The sequence below is a fragment of the Petaurus breviceps genome, unplaced genomic scaffold (assembly GCF_028583685.1).
Source record: "Petaurus breviceps papuanus isolate PSGF00001 unplaced genomic scaffold, PetGlider_PUasm1.0 90784, whole genome shotgun sequence".
NCBI lineage: Eukaryota > Metazoa > Chordata > Mammalia > Diprotodontia > Petauridae > Petaurus > Petaurus breviceps.
The window spans coordinates 9,456,123-9,471,756 of record NW_027187345.1 but is presented as its reverse complement, the minus strand read 5'-3'; positions in this window follow the sequence as shown (position 1 = coordinate 9,471,756).

The window sequence follows — 15,634 nt, the reverse complement described above, 5'->3', positions numbered from 1 at the left end:
ACCAGTTAGTCTCCTGTTGTAATCCAAGCAAGAAGTAACGAGGGCCTTAAATAAGGTAATGCTTGTGTTAGTGGAGAGAAGGGAGAAAATGGGAGAGAGGTTGTGAAAATAACATAGATGGGTTTGGCAGCTGGATATAAGGATGAGGAACAAAGAGGAGTTAAGCATAACTCCAAGGTTGGAAACCTGGGTGACCAGAAAGATAGTAGTGCTTTCCAGAGAAATACTTAGATGGAGTTGCCTATCTCTTCGCTGACTTCTTCTGCCCTAGCAGTCAGATTGAAAAGATCTCTCTTACCTTGAACATATCGCATCTTTTGATCTCTGTCTCATTAGGAGACTAGGTCAGTATCAGAAAGGTGGTATGGAAGATTAGAATAGTTCTGTTATGCACACAAGGTGATAATGAGGAATGGAAGTTGCATGCCCTCAGCAGAAGAAAAAACTGCAATAATCATAGGTGTCTAAAAGTGGAATGGGCATGTTGAAGGTTCATTCTAAGTAGTTTAGGATTCTAGCAACGTGCCAGGTAGTTGTACTTGCTAACTTCCCAGGGAGCTGCATGTACTCTTTTCCTCCAAGAAGAACTGCCTGGCAGGAACCACCCAAAAGTAGCAAACTCAGAGCATCAAGAATGGCCTATGAGGTCAGGCACTGGAAAGCAGGGTTGGACAAAGAGATCCAGGGGCCTTTAGGTGACCAATGGAATGGAAATCTTTACTCCCTCATATCTTTATGTCATGCCTTTTTAAAAGAAATGTTAGTTATAGTTTCTGCATATTAATTTCTTTTTAACCCATTTCTAGTGAATATCTCTGTATAAAGCATTGGAGCATGGAATTTGAACCCCAAGTCCTCTGACTCTACAATTTGTGTGACAAATCATTTAACCTTCTTAGGCTCTAATTACCTCATTTGTAAAAAGAAAAAGGAAAGTGAGGAGAGAGGTTGGATTACATGAGTAGCATCAAACTTAAATAGAAATGGATCACTATTGGACACATACTGACTTAGAAAACCACAAATCAACATCATCTTTTTTTTTTTTAATTTATTTTGTTAAACATTTCTCAATTATATTTGAGCCTGATTTCCTCAGCACTGGACTATATGATATCTAAGATTCTTTCCAGCCTCTGATATGTGATACTAAATCTTTTCACAAGTATTTTATACATATGTTTGGATACAGTAAAGGAGGAATTGAACTAATAGTTGGAATTTTACTTCCAAATTAGGGATCTTTTCCAAGAGGGGAATAAGTATTAAGTGCCTCCTATACATCAGGCACTGTGCTGAGGGCTTTACAAAAATTATCTCATTTGATCTTGTCTGACTCCCTATTTGATTTGTTTTGGTGAAAACAACAGAATTAATAGAAAATAACTTGTATGTGTGTCACTGTTTGATTTACCTATAACTTTCCAGAGTACAGACTAAAATAAAATATTAGCTTCATTTTTAAAAATCACAAAATTAACATGAAATTTTGTTCATTGTTTCTATTTTTCTTGCCTATTCCTTTGTAAAAGTCTAGATTGGTAATTTTAAATTAGCCAATAACCTACAGTTTGGGGCATTTTTGCAGGAAAAGCATTAAAAAATTGGAGGGGGTAAAACTTTGTGTCTCATGTAAAGTTAAATATAATAGTTATAAAACTTTTACTATTTTATATATAAAAATGATCATCATGCTTTTCTCATTTGAATTTTCTTTTTTCTTTTTTTTTTTTTTGGAGGGCAATTTTGGGTTTGTGACTTGCCCAAGGTTACACGGCCAGTTTTTATGTCTGAGGCCGGATTTGAACTCAGGTCCTCCTAACTCCAGGGCCAGTGCTCTATTCACTGTGCCACCTAGCCGCCCCTCATTTGAATCTTCTTTTATAATATTCCTTCAGTTTCCACATTTCACTTGTTACAACTTAATATTCAGTATTAACTTCATTCCAGCTTACTAATATAGTTAGTGAGCTTCCCTTTGGTTTTGCAAGAAGGATTTTGTTCATTGTTGAATATAGTTAATGTTTTGTATTTTGCCTTACTAGTTAGTAGTAGATTTGGATGATAGTGATGTTAGGTTTTTGTTTGCTGTGGTTTGGGGTTTGTTTTTATTTTGGTCTGTATCTTTGATTTCATTGATATAGTGAACTACCATTAAGGAAGTTCTCCTTACCTAGTGAATCAAGTTGCCTGAAGGCGTTGAGAGGTTAACTTGACATTTCCAAGGTCACATATGTATCAGAAGATGGATTGGAGATTAGATCTTTCAGATTTTGAGGGCAGCTTTCTATTCAGATAGTATATAGTAATGTGCTAATATAGTAATATTACCTTGTGTTGATAATTGTGATAGACACACTTCATGCTGATATGAACTAATTAGCCAATATGATCATATATTTAAAAAATTAATAATTATCATAAGTTTACATCACCTAATAATGTGGATAAAAACAATTTCTGCACTTAAAAAGATCTGTCTTTGAGACAAAAAAAATTGCAGTTTAGTACTATAAAAATTTGTGTGGACAGATGTACCATCAGTGTAGATGGGAAAACAGCTGAGAAGTGAAATTGAGGGTTTGAAGGGAGGAAAAGATTGTAGAATTGGAGTGGGGAATCTTCAGCCTCTAGGTCCTCAAGTGAGACTCTTGAACTGAAGTCATACTTCACAGAACAAATCCCTGTAATGAAGGGATTTGTTCTGTAAAAGTTGGATTCAGTCAAAATACTAAACCCAAGGACCTAGAGAGCCACATGTGGCCTCAAGGCCACAAGGTTTACCACCCCCTAATGTAGATAAATCACTGTGGGGGGAGTGTAATAGGAAATTATTAGTATAGAAGGGTTTTTGAGTAGTAAGGAGAAGCCAGTTGAAATTTTGATATGCTTTTGAAAATAAATAAATAAAATCTTAAATAAAAACTCTTAGCTTTAATTAGGTAGAAGAGTTTAGTATAGGAAGCAGCATGATGTTATAGAAAGAATGCTAGTCTTAGTGTAAGATGAGTGATTGATGGGTTTAAATCCTGCCTCTGACAATGACTACTTTCTGTGTTACCCTTGGCAAACTGCTTGATCTGTTTCTTCATCTGTTAAATGGGGATAAAAATATTCTGTAGTACCTACCTGATAGTGTAGTTCTAAGACTCAAATGTAACATATAAAGTACTTTGCAAAGCTTTAAAAGCATACCGTAATTGTCAAAAATTTCCTTTCTTCTAGGTTTGTGTGAACTTCCCATTGCCTCTGGATTTTTCTTTTTTAAAATAGTTGTAATCTGTATGTATATAGTGTTAGTTATGTTCATCCAGTTTTTGAACCCTTTCATATAGGTCTTTCCATAGTTTAATGTATGTTCCATATTTATAATCTTATGGCACAGTAATATTCCATTTTACTAAAATACCATGATATACTTGGCCATTATCAAATTATTAGACATTCAAGTTGTTTGTGATTTTTTTTTTTGCTATTTTAACAAGAGCAGCTATGAATATTTTTGTACAGAAGCTCTTTTTCCTAGTTTTAGGATATTTTAGGGACAGAGTTCCAGATAATCATTTTTGTGACTTTTAATATATAATCATAATACTTTGCAAAATGCCTATGATAGTCTTATTCATTCACAATATAGTAGAGCTCCTATTTTCTGAAGCCTCACCAATGCTAACGTCCAATTTTTTTTGCTATTTTTTTCTTTCCTAGTGGATATAAATTGAATTCCGGCATATCATTTTGCCTCTCTAAGCATAAGTTTCTTCATATGTAAAATGAGGGAGATGGATTAAATGACTTCCTGGGTTTCTCTTTCCAGTTATAAAAGCTGTTATTCCTCTATGATTCCCTCATCTTAAAAAAGCCTTTTCCTGACCCAGCTGTCTCCACATTTCTCTCTTCCCTTTCACAGCCAAATTTCTAGAAAGAAAAGTCTGATGATAATCATTCACTTTATAGATTATATCTCAGGATTTACCGTGCTGTTTTCTTATGACAACAGTGATAATCATGTCATTCCATGTTTCCCTCTGCCTTAAGAACCCTAATCCTATTCTTTGTCCTCACCTTCTGTCCCTTAGTTATTTCCTACTTATTTCCCAAGTACAAGCAGCACTTTCCTCCTCTGTCTCAACGTCTTGTCTTACCAATTCAGCTTTATGCTCAAATATCTTGCCTTTCTTTTTCTGTTGTTGGGATGGGAATGGGATGGCACTACAGTTGTTTATCATAGCATGCCAAACCCAGCCTCGGATTATTCCTGCCATTACCTACCTTCTTTCCTATTCCTGTGCTGCTGAAGAGAGCAAGAGAAAGTCATGAAACTGTGTTGATTCAATCAGCTACACATTTATGTTAGATAAACTCAACTGGGTCCTCACTGTAGTAGAGCCATCTTTTCATTCCTCCCTAAATCAATTCTACCTCTTATTAACCACTGGAGCAATTCCAAATCTTTTCCTCAAATCCTTCCCCAAGTCTCCCATGATACCACCTCCCTATATCTTTTCTGCTAAGGACCTCACCTCATGCTTCACTGAAAAGATTTAGGCCTCTTAAAGAAAAGCTTTTGCTTCCCTTCTCATCTCCCACCACTCAGATATCTTTGCCCATCATGTCCTACTTTATTCCTGTAGCCCTTTTCCTGACTGAGGCAAACCCCTCTTTATGTATCCTTGATCCTATCTAATCCTGTCTTCTCCAACAGATTGCTTCTTCAGTTATCCCACTTTTCCACAAATCTTTAATCTCTCCCTACCTATAGTTTTCTTTCTTGATGCATATACATTGCTGTCTATTCATCCTTAAAAAAAAAACCTCACTTTAAATATGCCATTCCTGCAAGCTAACATTCTATATCTCTTTTCCTCTTTTTAGCTAAACTTCTTGAGAAAGCCATCTATAATTGGTGCCTCCACTTCCTTGATTCTAAACCCTGTGGTTTTTTAAGGCAGCAAGATAATGTAGTGGATAGAGTGTTGGACCTGGAGTTAGGAATCCCAGGGTTCAAATCTAGCCTCAGTTACTTTTTAGCTGTGTGACGCTGAGCAAGTCACTTAACCTCTGATTGCCTCAGTTTCCTCAAGTGCAAAATGAGGATAATAAGAGCACCTATCTTGTAAGATTGTTGTGAGGATCAAATGAGATGATATTTGTAAAGTGCTTAGCACAGTGCCTAGCCTATAGTATGTGCTATATAAATGTTAATTCCCTTTCCTTTACCTGCTTCTGACTTGGAATCTCATCATTCAATGGAAACTGCTCTTCAAAATCATCAGTGATCTTTTAATTGCCAAATCTAATCGCTTTTTCCCCAGTATAATTCTTCTTGTCCACTCTAAAGGCTTTGACACTACTGATTATTTTCTTCTGGATGTTCTCTTTTCTCTAGATTTTCATGACACCACTTTCTTCTGGTTCTCCTGCCTGTCTGACCAATTCCTTTAAGTCCTCCCAGACTCTGACTTGGGCTTTCTCTGTACTGTCTTCTATTATTACATTTACTCTATGGGTTAAATTTTCACTTCTGTGAAGATGATTCCTCAGTCGATATATACAGTCATTTTTGCTCTAATATGCATTTTGAAAATGCAGATTTCTTGAGATTGCTGTATTAGGGAACATTTTGAGCATAACTTGAATTTCTACTTCCAAGTTTGCTTCTGCACAATTTCTTCCAAGAGAAACAGCAAGAATGCAGAAAACTGCACTACTTTGCAATAACCCACAAGCTAGAGCCTTTCTGATGCCCATTTCTATAAGCAAACTTCAGGTCATTTTCAAAGTAAAGTGCCACACTTGCTATGTATGTTTGTTCTAGTAGGAGCTATGAACAGAGAAGAGCTGTTCTGCATTGCTCCCACTCCCTTCAGGCGTAGTCTTCAGTCTTGAGGCCCAGTCATGCCCTGCCCATCTTGCTTATCCAGGCACCATTTATTGTAGTATTTCTATATTTCTTAACCATTTAACATGTTATAAAACTGCTACTGTTTTTATTAGGTTTCTATTTTTTTTTTTTGATGTGTTACTAGTGAAGTTTTTGAGCATTGTGCCCCAATCTTGTTTTCCCTTGTAAGCCTTGTGTTTTTTTCTTGCACAATTTTGTATAGCATGCTGTTTTGGAGGGATGCTTATGTCAAATTATAGAAGAATTGACTTTTATCTAGTCCTATCTTTCCTGTGCTTTAGTCTCAAATCATCATTTGTTATTTGGACATCTCTAACTGAATATCTCCTTGGAGTTTCAAACTCAGATTTATCAAAAACAAAACTTATCTTCTCCTCCCTCCCTCTGCTCCACCCTCCCTCCCAACTCTCCACCCCACACCCAGTCAGTCAGTCAGCAAGCATTTATTAAGTGCTTGCTATGTTCTAGGTACCATGCTAACTGCTGTGAATACAAATAAAAGCAGAAAGAACATCCTTGCCCTTATAGAACTTATAGTCTACTGGGAAAGACAGAAAGACAATACATAAAAGGAAGCTGAAAGAGTAGGGGAAGAGAGGAGATGAAGGTACCCAGTGGAGGGCACAATAGAGAAAGTCTAGAATGCAGCCTGAAGAGGAATGACCTGGGCAGCCTCTTTAAATTGAGGTTCTAGGAGGAGCCATCCAATCAAAGGGAAAGGCATAAGGATAGCGGGTATTTCCAGTATATGAGTTCCAGGGTTGGAGTGAGCTTCCAAGATGTAAAGGTTTCTGGGGTGTGAAAAACAAAGTTCAGAGTATAGCCTGGAGAGGAATAAACCCTACCTCTCACCTTCCAGGTCCTTCGCTCTTCTGAACTTCCATGTAACTATTATCAAAGGCACCACCATGTTTTCAGTCACAAAGCTTTGATGTCAGCCTCAACTTACTCCCCATACCTAAAGTGTTGACAAGTCTTGTCATTCCTACCTTCACAATATCTCTCATATATATCCCTTCCCTTCCACTCACACAAGCTGCCAATCCTTGGTGTGTTCTTTTATCACCTCATTCCTGGATTATTGCAGTGGCCTTCTGGATGGTCTCCCATTCTCAAGTATTTACCTACTCAGTCCAGTATTCATTTTGAGATGTCCAAATGACAATTGATGATTTGAGACTAGAGGTCAAGAGAGATAGGGCTAGATAGAGTCACTCCACTTAGCTGCCGAAGAGTTCTTCTCAAAGCATATATAAGACTGTGTTAGAGCAAGGTCTGACCTTAATAAATTCCAATAGCTGCTTGTTGTCCCTAGAATCAAATCCAAGATTCTCTGCTTGACTTTTAAAGTTCTTCACAGCCTTGTCCCTTCCTGTGTTTTTAGTCTAAGTTCTTAAACTGAAAAAAAAAGAAAAAAGAATGATTAAATTTAATTAATTTAAATTAAAGTTAATTAAATTAAATTTTAAAAAAAGAAAAAAAACTTTATTTCTCTTCATGTATGTTATAACCAAACAGAATTTTACTTTATGCCCCTTGCATGTGCCATTCCATCTGCCGACAGTGCCTTTACAGTGATAGACCTCTCTGCCTTTAATGCTCTCCTTTCTCCCTTCCACCTACTGGGCTTCCCTAGCTTCCTTCAAGACCCAAATCAAATCCCCTCTACCATCAGAAATTACCTTCCATCTACTCTGTATATGTATCTTTGACTCTGTATTGTTATTTGAATGTTGTCTGTACGCCCTCTTCAGCCTCTTGCACTCTGGCTTCTGTTTGGAGGTGACCCAAGAAACTTTTGTTTACTAAATCCATTGACTTTTTCTTGTATTAGTTCTCATCCTCCATGATTTTGACCACTTTGTATAATATTTGACTCCATAAAACATCATTCCTGAACTGCTCACACAGTATCTTTACTTGGATCTCCCACCTGCATCTGAAACTCGTTTCCAAAGCTGAGAGGTAGCATGGAAATCTGGATACCCAGTTCTGTTCATATTTAGGTGAGTAACCTTAGATAAGTCACTTCAATAATCATGGAGAGGACTGATGTGTAAGAAGACTGTCATTGGGTACCTTGTGTGCCTTGTGTTCTAAGGAAGCATTGGGGATACAAACAAGGGTGAAAGACAATTGCTGTTTTCCAGGAGCTCAGTCTACTTGGGGAAACAATGTGTAAACAATTGTTTACAAACAAGCTAAACTGAAGATTTAAAACTGAACGGAGGGAAGGCACTATAAATAAGAGGGATCTAGAAAGTAGGATCTTAGCTAGGACTTGAAAGGGAGAAGCCTGAGAAGGCTGGAGGCAATGATAAGGGGAAGAGAATTCCAGGCTTTTGTGGGAGCCACAGAAAATTCCCAGAGTCAGGAGATGGAATGCCTTATTTGATGAATAGCTAGTAGGCCAGAGGCACTGGATTGCAGAGTACATGACTGGGTTAAGGTAAGTAAGACAGCAAAAGTAGAAAGGGGCCAGGTTATGCAAGGCTTAGAATACAATCAGAGGATTTTGTATTTGATTCTGGATGTAATAGGGAACCACTAGAATTTAATGAGTAGGGGATTGACATGATCAGACCTGTGCTTTGGCAGCTAAGTGTAGGATGAACTGAAATGGAGAGAAACTTGTAGCTAAGAAACCAACCAACAATCTGTTGGAGTAGTCCGAGAATGAGGTATACCAGGGTGGGAGCAGTGTCAGAGGAGAGAAGGGAGACTATGTGAGAAATGTTGCAAAGGTGAAATCAACAAGCCTTGGCAATATATTGGATGTGGGTAGTGAGAGAGAATGAAGAGTTGAGACTGACACCTATTTTGTGAACCTGGGTGACTGGGAGATCGTACCTTCCACAGTAATAGACAAGTTAGGAAGAGGGGAGGACTGAGGGAAAATAATTTTTGGATATGTTGAATTTAAGATGTCTATGGGACATCCAGATTGAGGTGTCCAAAGGCAGTTGGAAATATGAGACTGGAGATATTTAAATCCTTGGAAGTTAATGAGATCACCAAGTAAAATAACATAAAGGGAAAAAAGAAGAGGGCCTTGAAGGACACACATTATTAGCAGGCGTGGATGAAGATCAAGCAAAGGAGACTGAAGTTGGATAGGTTAGAGTAGAACCTGGAAAAGAATAATGTTGCAAAAACCTAGAAGGAGAAAGACTGGAAAGATAGGAGGGGTTGGTAGTGACAATTTTAAAATGCCAAACAGGAGTATGAGTGAGGGTTATAATGACTTCAGAAAGATGTGATATGAGAAGGGAAGAAGAGGAAGCTGCCAGTGAATGCTTTCAATTTTGTTTTTCCAGTTAAGATGAGAGGTTCTGTGGGGGGCTTGAGAAAAGTGGTTAGGTATAGTCAACTTTAATGATTGGGATAAAGAATCTATTAGGGAGGTGTAGAAGAACTGCCTTGCTACAGTGAGGACCCAGTTAACATAAGACATCATCACCTGATGATTATAGGAAGAAATTCTGTGAAGCTGCAACATTTTATCTGCTCTTTTTAAATCTGTTGCACATAAATTTATCATTAATGTTTTAAAGATAGCAAGTATTCTAAGAAACTAGGAATTTGTATTTCACAGCTCTTTAGCTGTTGTATGGACCTAGTCAGGATAGTTAGAGACTTTTCTTCTTTGTTCAACAGCACATGAACAGGTGTAAAGTAAGGAGGCTGTAGAAATTAATCCAAGGTAGAATCCCTAGTTTTCTTCAGAGCCAAGTTCAGCTATCTCCTCCATGAAGCCTTTCCTGATACTGTCTTCTCCCTCTTCTTCATATCTGCTTTGTATTTATTTTGTTCATACTTGTATATAATAGTAGCTAGCATTTATATAGTGCTTTAAAGTTTACAATGCACTTTACCAATTTTGTATCATTTTATTCTCCCAGCAGTTCTCAAAGGTAGGAACTATCATTAACCCTATTTTATAGATGAGGAGGCAGGTTAAATGACTTGCTTAGGGTCTCTCGGCTAGTAAATGTCTGAGATGGGATTTGAATTCAGGTCTTTCTGCCTCCAGGTCCAGCTCTATTCACCGCATAACCTAGCTACTTTTAATTTATATGTATTTCCCCCTAATAGAATGTAAGCCCCTTGGGGGCAGGGACAGTTTAATTTTTGTCTTTATATTCCACTTAGCAAAAGGGCATAGCATAGTGAGTACGGCCAGCCTCAGAACCAGGAAAACTTGGATTCAAATGTAGACTCTGACTTACACAGGCTCTGTGACCCTAGGCTAGTCACTAAACTTCTCCATTGCCCTAGACAACTAACTCTCTTAAGACTTTAAATTGCAGAGAAGATGCTGAACTGCATTGATCAGGGGAATTTGCTCACCTGGGAGTTCCTCATACCAGTGAAAATCACAGATCCTGTCCCTATCCCCATCTTGGTATTCACAGGGCCTAGTATGGTACTGGCACATAACAGGTGTTTCATAAATGCTTGTTGAATGATTGAATAGGTAGCAACCATCTAGAAAGGATTACGAATCATATATTGTTTTTTTCAGGTGTGCTTTTACACATGGTATTTTATACAATGTTAACTTTGAGTATGAATGATGGTATGCATACACAGCTAATAGGTTTACTTAGATTAAATTTGAGAACTCATCAGATTTCCAAATTTATTTTGGTGGTTCACTTATTTTAAGAAACAGCTAATTATTATTCATTTTCACAAGCAAAACAATCTAGTCTTAGCATTTGTTGTAATCAGGTTTTTTATGAAATAAATTGTATTTTGGGGATAAAGGCAGAATAGATTACATAGGAGTTTTGATTGAATAACCCCTTCATCTTTTAAAAATAATGCTCTTATCACCTTTACAAAGGCCATCCTTCTGATAACTACCTAATTCAGTGTAGTGGTAGCACTTAGTTCTTAGCCTATGCCAGTGGAGCTTAACTCTGGCAATGCTCAGCTAAAACAGAAAGGCTTTGAGTAAAGAGTAATGGAATGACACTCTGCCTGTTTATTCAAATATTGGCCTAACTTCAGAGAGACTCATTACCTAGTTTCCTGTAGATTAATAAATCCTGACCCTCATCACCACCTCCTCCCCTCTCCCCCACCCCAGCATCTCTCAAAGATCACTTAACCAAGTTAAAGAAAGATCATATAGACTGCTGGTGGAAGGAGTACCCACACCAATGAAATTATTAAAGTCATGAAATATTAAAGAAAAGATAATCTTAGTAGAGTCCTCTTTTGTCTCTCTGTGGTTCATAAGGATGTTTGGGCATTTCTTTTTTGATATTTCTCATATCAGAATTTTCTGATTAGAGATAAAGCATAATCACTTGACAATTATAGGAAGAAATTCTATGAAGACGCAACATTTTAGCTAGTCTTTTTAAATCCATGGCACACAAATTTATGGTTAATGTCTTAAAGACAACAAATATTCAAACAAACCAGGAATTTGTATTTCACAGGGCTTTAGCCTGATATATGTGAGGATAGCAGTTGTATAGGTTAAGAGAAAGCTGGCTAAATGTAGTGGTTATATTAAATTTAAATGTACCTTTTAGAAAGGGTACACTCCTGATTAAAGAGGTAAATGATGAATATTAGTTGATTTGTTCTTAACAGTTTTTTAAAAAATTATGCTATCTTAGTTTCTAGGAAATGGAAAGATCTTCAAAAGTAAAAATGGAGGCTTTTTAAAACAAATTCACATTTTCACCCCCAGTGACATGGAGTCCTTGGGATACAAAGACTTACTAACTCATATTAAACATGGCATGTTTTTTGGAATTATTTTTCCTACAATGGTGATTGGTGGGGCCAATCATCTTCACTTTCACATGATTGGTTCTTGTGACCACATTTGCAAAATGATTGACTAGAGATTACAATGTTTGACTTAACTCTCTTAGAAAATTAACCTTGTGACCAGGACCTCTCTGTAGCAATGTGCTCTTCCCAGAAACAGTACCTGGACTCATTTCTTTGATCACACATCTTTAAGAAAGAACAAGCTGTCTGTATGGTAGAGTTTCTTTCAGATACCTTGTAACTTATTTGCCTGACCCCCTTTTGCTTTTGCTTGATTTTACTGTATATCTGATAATTTGTATATGAAATTACCCAGTTTTCAGATTGGTGAAAAGGTGATTTTATAATTTTTTTGTTGTTGGGGCGTGGGGAGGGGCATGAGGTAGGGTTAGGTAGAGGGAGGTTACTTAGAGTAAGCCTGCAGACCCTTAAAAAATGCCGAGGCACTGAGAGATTTGGCCTGTGATTATACAATTCTTTAGCCACTACTGCCTCTTTTGAAGCTTCCTTTTGGTATGATTTTTATAATTTTGTTTTATTTGTGACCTGTGTTTATTGGTATATGAAACTTCTTTCACCAATGTAGACCTGAAACTATTTTGAAACTTGTAGTCTTAAGAGAGTTTCCTGGGGCACTGAGAAGTTGTAACTTGTTGGAGGTCACACAGCCACTATTTGTTAGAAAGAGGGCTTGAATCTAGGTTTTCCTGAATCCCATAGGGGCTGTGCATCCCTTATGGATACTTGCATTGTAGTCATTTTAAAATGTAGATATTTGCCAATGTTATTTTTTTACTCTTAAGAATATTGATTTAAGCATTGATTTATTTCCAAGTAGGGATTATGAAGATTTGGAAAGAAAAGAGGTTATAATTTATTTTGTGTAGCTAAAATATCTGTTTTAGATGATGCAAATAGGTGCTAGTTTGCGCTGCAAAAACTCTTAGAGAATGTGAAGGAGTGCAGAATGATACCTTTTAGGTTTTTAAAAAAAATACTTCTTGAGACAGCACATGCCACTCTTTACCACTGTCATTGTTAAGAAATTTCTGCATTGATTGCAAAGATTAGTGTTATTTAAAATAATACTTACATGCTGGGACTTAAAAATAGAATTGGAAGAGATCTTAGGCATTGGTCAGTCGCATCCCTTGTTTTGCAGATAAGGAAACCAATGCCCTATGAAGTAAATAAAAAAGCCTCTCTCTCTTTTGTTCCCCTCCCCCTGCAAAAAAAAAAACTTAAATTGTTATTTCTCTTTGTAGAAAATATCACATTATTATTTAATAAAACATTTTATTAATGTTGTATAAGTGTTCAGTTATCATTCTTAAATACTAACTATACAAAAAAGGACATTGTTAGATTAACATATTTGTTACTTAGATGGAAATTTATCATTTCTACTGTGGGATTTTTAATGGAACAGCAAGAAGGTATTAGTATGAACTGTTGGACAGAACATGGAAATACCAGTGCAAAGCACTTAGTACAATACTGGGTACCTAGCAAAGATATTCAATAAATTCCCAATTAGAACCATCCAAAGTAGAATGCTCTGAATTCTATTTGTAGAAATTATTTTTGTGAGAGTAAGAATGGTCTTTGAAGCCTCTTCCAAGTTAGGAGTTTCTGTGAGTTGAAAACTATCTCTACATAATGAAGATAATTTTGAAAAAAAGCTATACCTATAACTTTTCATTCATTGTGATGGAATTTAAAGTTTATACTGGAAATCTGAACAATAATCTATGCTAGTGTGTTAGCTTCTCTGAAGAATGTCTCAGGAGATTTAGCAAAAGTCTGATTAATGTGCCATTGATACTTATGTGCTTTACTGATTGGTTTTGACTATAATAAATACCTAAATGCTGTGATGACTTTTGGAATTGAGGGGATAGATTTCTTATACTCACTATCTGGAGCCATTAGAGATTTCTTTTGGCCTAAATATTGTGAAAAGTTATATATGTCTGCCAAAATGATGGGAAAGTGAGTGTTGTAGATGTTATTTAGATCTGAATGCTTGATCTTTATGTAGACATTCATGAAGCAGAGATTATAATTGTGTTATAAGGAGTGCTCTCTTGAATAGTAAGAAATAAACAGATGTTAAGAGAAGATAGCCCCAGTGGATATAAACTGGTAAGAAGACACATCAAGGAGAAGGCCATAGGTAGTATTTCATAGCTTACTAAAGCCAAAGTGCCATTATTGAAAATATTCGTGTTTTATCACTGTCTTTTAGTATTCCAAGTAACAATTAGCCTTATATTATTAAAATTTATTTAAACTACTTGTTTTAAAGTATATTTTTATTTAAAGTTTTGAATTCCAAATTCTGTCCCTCCCTTCCTACCCTTCCCCCTCCCATAGATGGTGAGCAAGCAGATATAGGTTATTCATGTGCAATTATGTGTAACTTCCATATTAGTTGTACATACAAAATATGTAATTTCCATATTAGTCATTTTGTATAAAAGACTAGGATAAAAAAATGAGAGAAAGTGAAAAATAGCATGCTTCAGTCCTTATTCAAACTATCAGTTTTTTATCTGGAAATGGATAATATGATTCATCATTAGTCCTGTGGGGATTGTCTTACTTTGTTTAAACTACTTCTAAGGAATAAACTGCTTACCTTTTGAAATAAATTTTCATGACACCCAGAGTGTGACTTTTATAATAAAAATGCCTTTACAGACATTCTTTGCTGCTTTAAAATATTTCATTCACTCATGAAAAAGAATGATTTACTTCAGGGATTAATTAGTGTATTATATACATCTGTGCTGATTCATTGTGTGAATGAATGGGTATTTATTAATTGCCCACAAAGTGCCAGGTAGTATAAGGTTACATATACAAAAGTGAAACAGCTATTGCCTTCAAGGATCTTACATTTCTTGAGAGGATACAACAGGTACATATCTAAGTATGTACAAATAATATTGGAGGGAAAGGAACTAGCTGTTGGGGGAATCAGGAAAAGTATGAAGATGAAATTTGAGTGGAGGTTTTAAAAAAATACAGGACTTTTAAGAGGCATAGGTGTGCAGGAAATATTCCTCAGGACATAAAATGCAAAGACAGATAAGACATGGAGCCTCTGAAAAACAACGAAAAGTACAAGTTTATTAAGTGGAGTAATATGTAATGACCCTGGAAGGTAAGTTGGAGTCAGGTGTGAAGGGCTTTATACATAAGGTTTGGAAGAGCTTTTGTGGATAGTGTGTTATTGAGTTGATAAGGGAGATTTGTAGTAGGATTGTCTAGCAGCAGGGCCCCATGAGGGCCTGGTTGAAATTACATGTCATAAATTTGTAGTGAATAGTTGTGTAATTTTCCTCCATCTTCTTTGAGCTGCATGTGTGTAGGAAGCAAAGACAACAAATAGTGGGAGTGATCCAGAGCTAAGGTTTAACTGATCATAATCATCCTTATGATAAAGGGGCTAGGAATTCAAGAGAGGAGGACAGTGTAGAGTTGAATTGGTTCATCAAAGAGTCAAAATGGGGAGAAGAGGAGAGAGTAACTAATGCAGGGGAGGGGACCTGGGAGAAAATTGAGGAGGGAGGGTTCAAGGCATTAAAGGTCTCAGTGAGGATGAAGTGTAGGGTTATGTAAAGGGAGGCTGTAGGAGACTTTAAAAAGCCAATAGATTAAGGTTGGATACGAGGATTTCAGTAGAGGTGGTAAATTTGTAATTGATGATAAGCCTTTCCTCAGAGAAGGGGAAGGCTAAGGGTGCTAATCCACCTCATCCAAGGTCTTTTTCGCTGAAGAGACTAGCTTTGAGGCAACAGCAGAAAGTGGTAGATTCTCTGGGCAAATAGAAGATGCCCTGCCTGATCCCTAGCTGCCTTTCTTCAAGGAACATGCTATGGCCAGCAGGACATAGAAGGCTCAACGGCACTGATGCGCCCATAGTCT